Source organism: Struthio camelus, chromosome 10, assembly GCF_040807025.1.
Source record: "Struthio camelus isolate bStrCam1 chromosome 10, bStrCam1.hap1, whole genome shotgun sequence".
Lineage (NCBI taxonomy): Eukaryota > Metazoa > Chordata > Aves > Struthioniformes > Struthionidae > Struthio > Struthio camelus.
Genome location: NC_090951.1, coordinates 24123681 through 24128375, shown reverse-complemented (window position 1 = coordinate 24128375; position 4695 = coordinate 24123681). Strand labels below are relative to the sequence as shown.

General features: G+C 50.5%; 1 non-coding gene across 1 annotated transcript; it reads left to right on the top strand.

Annotated features, from left to right (window-relative positions):
- Window positions 1-4222: 4222 nt before the first annotated feature.
- On the top strand, window positions 4223-4296 carry TRNAN-GUU (transfer RNA asparagine (anticodon GUU)). The gene has a single exon. It is a non-coding gene; the product is annotated as a tRNA-Asn (tRNA).
- The last annotated feature ends 399 nt before the right edge of the window (window positions 4297-4695 follow it).

The following is a 4695-nucleotide window of genomic DNA, read 5'->3' as shown; positions in this document are numbered from 1 at the left end:
GGTGCATCTGTATCCCTGCATCCCATACAGAGCTTAGAGCCTGCCACCTTGAGCTGCAGTAGAGCCCAGCAAGCCGAGAGTACCTCCAGGGTTGAGGAACACACACATGCACCTTAGCTTCCTGCCTGCTTTTCTTTCCAAGAGGTGGATATAACTGCCTCCTGCTAACAGCAAGCAGAGTTCTGTGTGGGATTTACACTTCCATCACTGCAGAAACATTCCTGGCATGGCCATGCAAACCTCTGCTTCTTTTGAGCTTCCTCTGACTGGGAGACACCTCTTCTCTGGTCACTCCATGTGTCTGGGCACGTGTTCTGAAATACAGATCCCTTGCCCTAGGAGGGCTTTAGCTGCAACCAGGAAGAGACAAAGGGGCTTTTGTGGACTGGGCTTCTCACAGACTGTTTCTGAGAAGGAGAAGCAGCAGCGGCTCTGGGGATAATGATTTTTAAGAGATTTTTTAAAAATAGGAATGTTGCAACTCTTTCAGACTAAGGACTCTGCTCAGGCATTTGATTGGGATTTTTCCCTCAGTCCTATCTGTACATGCTTTTCATGGTTCTCCAGACAGGGGAGGTGACTGCTGGCACTTGAAGTTCTTGCACATAATCCATTCAGCAGTGCAAACCCAAGGACCTGCCTGCAATGCAGTTAACTCTCGTCTGCTGGTTGCTCAAAACTCAGGTATGAAACGCTCAGCTGGAGCATGGGGTGTGAGGTCTTTGCAGGTTTCCTGTCAGCCCTGAACAATGGCCACAGTTCAGCTGTGACAGAGCAGTTTTCCCTCTGCTGCTCCAGACTTTTCATCACTTTTCAAGGAGGGTTTTTCTTTTTCTGAGGGTGCAACATCGACTAAATGGGCATTTCACATATTGTGCACATTGGTTCAGTTTAAGCTTAGTATTTGTGAATTAAGTTATCCAATGCTTCGCATGAAAACTTCAAAACAGGGGGGGATTTTAACTGAGAACTGAGTATATTAAAGTTTACTGGAAATATGGTAAAGAAATCAACATTCTGCTGTATATTGACAAAATTATTTTTATTAAAATACACATCCATGTGCAAGAGCTAGTGTGAAGCTGTGTGTTTTGTGAGTCTCTGCTTGCTTTAGGCAGCTGGAGTTATGCTGGGGAAGATGTGTGGGAGAGCCAGCTCGGATATACAGGCAGCAGCTTGCCTGTGCCATGATATGGGCTCACGTCCAGCCCTGCTGAAGTGTGACTGTCCTGCTTTCCAGGCAGCGTGTCAGGCAAGCAAGGGGGCAAAGGGAGGGTTATTAGCATGGTTTGGTAGAGTGGAAGTGCGTGGAGCTGCTCTCAGTACTACGCTGAGCCTTGCTCACTATTTTGTCCTGGAGCATCAAGAAACCCAATGGCTGTCCAGCAGCCCCAGGGCTTCAGACACTCTTCCCTGTGGAGTCTGCTGCCTTACTGCCTTTTCTTGATCTCTTTCCGTGATTTCTTTGCTCTTATGGCTAGTCAGCTACAGCTGCCTCTCTGTGTGTGCTGGCCTGGTACAGGGCTGGTTGGTTTCTTTCCAGTGTGACTATTTGAGTGTTGGGCAGGCAGAGCAACGCTGGTCTGTAGCTAGTTTGCTGGCAGCTGCCAAGTGTAACAACAGCAGAGTCATCCTGACATGTGGAAAAGAGCCTGGCTAACTAAGAGAGATACTCTTAGTACTAAGAGAGATGCTAGGAAATGCAGTGTCCACAGGAATTTGTAGGACTTGTTAGCTCCAACATCAGTTTTCCCCATCCAGATGTGAGCAGACACCAGCAAAAGTGCTTGCATGTCATTATCCAGGTCCTTCGCAATCAGGGAAGGCACTTAGCTGAGGCTTGACTGGCTCTTGTCTATGATTATTAGAGAGAAGAAAGTGGTTATCACTAAGACTTTCAGGTAAGTTCCTGCACAGATTTGATAAAAGTATATTTAGGGGGCAGCTGAAAATGCAGCAGATGCAAACAACTGTAACATGCCAGGATATTCCCAGGCTAGCAGAAAGCAGGCAGTCCGTGTTTTCCAAAACACCTTTTATAAAAAGAACATTTCCCACAGTTGCTAGGCCCTGCCACAGTAGCAGAAAAGGGATGCTTCCTGTGCATGCCTATGATCAACAACCACAGGGAAAACTGTTAATGTTTTTAATCAGTACCCTTTTGTCATAGAGCCACCGTCTGCATCTTCTGGAAGGTCCTGGTTTCTATCAGCTGCTTCTTATTCCTGATGATTTACTGCTGCTCTATCATGATCTAAGAGTGTCGCCATCAGATTTTACACCATAGCTTAACAAAATGATGTCCTTCAAGGCTTCAAAACTGATCTCTTCTTTGTTGGTTACATTTAGAGTGATGCCTTTAGCTTTTAAACAATGCTTCCCTCCAGACAGCAGGTATCTGTAGGATTTGGGTCCTGATGCCACAAACTTGGTGATGTTCCTGTGTGGCAGCACCTCACCTGTCAGCTCATGTAAGTAGTCACCAAGCAGGAGGAAAGGGGGTCCTGCAGCCTCGAATGACTTATGAGCCTCATCTGTGTTGTGATAAAAGCAATGGTCTTGTAGTTCATCTGAGAAATTGTTAAGCTGCTTGTGCTGCATTAGAGCAGACTGTAGTTACACACAATGCTACACACACAATGTTAGTGTGGCACTCCAAGGGTTATGCAGCATCTGGTGTGCTGCCGCAAGGCAATGGCTGTGTCTGCATCAACAACATCACACAGCCTAAGCTGGAGAAAAGAAGGAGCAGTACAGTTCCTCTGGGTCTTTCATGATGGTGGTGTTGGAAGGATTGGGTTTCTGCCCAAACTTACCCCACAGAGAATTTGGAAAGTCTGGTAATTCAGGGTTTGATTTTTTTTTTTCTTAAAATGCTCAGCCCATAAAGCAATGCCATCTTTCTGCTTCTGTCTTTCAACATACCTGGCTCTTTTGTCACTTGTGCCTGGTAAGTTTCTGCTCATATATGGTACAAGGGAAACAGTAGCTTGCCGTTCCCACCACTGGGCATACCAGGAAAAAAGAGCCCTCAAGGTGGCTGCACTTTTACATTGCTCAACCCAAAATAGGCCATCAGGGTGCTGAAATTCTCAAGCATAACATGGAGGTGCCCCAGGGGATGTCATTTAGGTGATGAAGGGATAGAGTCTAGTAAAACCATAGTAACGATTTTCTTCTCATTAGGGGCTGCTTTGTAATGCAGACAGATGGCATTTGGCCTGCCACTGAGAAGAGCACCTCCAGGCGTTACGGCATGAGCGGTTTGGTCCTGGCTAAGAACTCTCTGAGCTCCTCGTCTAATTTCATCATAGTGACGCACTCGCGCTCCCATACTGATCTGATGTTAAAGGCTACTCTCTTCAGGTTGTCCATTTTGTGCTGTGTCCAGTAGTTCAAGTATCTGATTGTCCCAGTCAAATGATTCCAGCGTTTTTCATGGCAGCATTTGATGCAGTTGTGGAAAATTAAATTCAGCTGCAGCTCTCAGAAGTGTGCCTCTGCGGGACAAAACTGCCCGTCTTTCCATGTCAAGCCAAGAGGGCTCACACATTGCTGCGCTCATAGAGCAGCTGGCTCCCTGGGAGGGGAGTCTGTCCTCTGCCAGGGTCAGTCGATGCCCACGCAGAGAGGAAACCACCGTGTGCCTCACTCAAATGCCTGCTCTGAAGCAACCCCTGCGCCAAGCTCTTCTTATTCCGGAAGTCTCTGAGAAACGGTCCGGAGGGCGCTGACAGGGTCCGATGGTGCTGGGGCTCACAGGAAGCCTAGACACCACTCAGCACCTATGGGCAGTGGACCCCAGGTGCTCAGGGCCCATCCAGGAGAGGAGCCTCCAGCTGCTGGCACCACTGCTACACCTTGCTCTGGGCAGGGGTGGCCAGAGGGAGCGGAGCAAATCCCTTGCCCTGAGTCCACCTCAGCCAGGTCAGCAGTGCTGTGTGCGTGGCTACTGTCCTGCCTCCAGCACCAGGAGCAGAGCAGGCGGGCGGGCACGGGAGAGAGCTGCACCCATCAGCTCTCTCTTGACGCACAGCGTGTGGGAAAGCGATGCTGGAAGAGACTGAGAAAAGGCCTCTCCTCAAGCCGCCTCCACCGCGTGGTGCGTGCACGTGCCCTCCAAGGACATGGCCCAAGATCAGGGGCATTGCCAGTCCCTCAGCACCGAGGTGTGTCATGGCACAGACGGGCGCATCACTGAGACAGCCCTTGGTCGGGGGGGGTCTCTGTGGCGCAATGGGCGAGCGCGCTCGGCTGTTAACCGAGAGGCTGGTGGTTCGAGCCCACCCAGGGACGGCCTCCTTTTGGCGGCACACGTGGGCTTGCCGGCAGGGACCCGCTGCCGTGGAAAGTCCCTGAGCAGAAAATCACAGCTGGGCACAAATCACAGCAGCCTGAGACAACAAAGCCCGACAGCACGGGCTTCAAACCCACCTCTCCAAGAAACCGGAGCCAAAATCCAGCTCCTTGCACCACTCACCTATACCCACCAGACTGCAACACTCCTGTCCTGGTGCATGGGTTGGGCTGGGGGAAGTCTGGATTGCCTCTCGCCAGGGGACCGATGCCCCTTCCGGCTGTCCTTGCAGCACAGTGCGAAACGTGAGCACGCTCTTGCTGCAGGTGGCAGCCAGCAGTGGGAGCGGGCTGCTTTCCGAGGGCAGGCAAGCAGGCTGCGAGGGACATAGCAAGGCC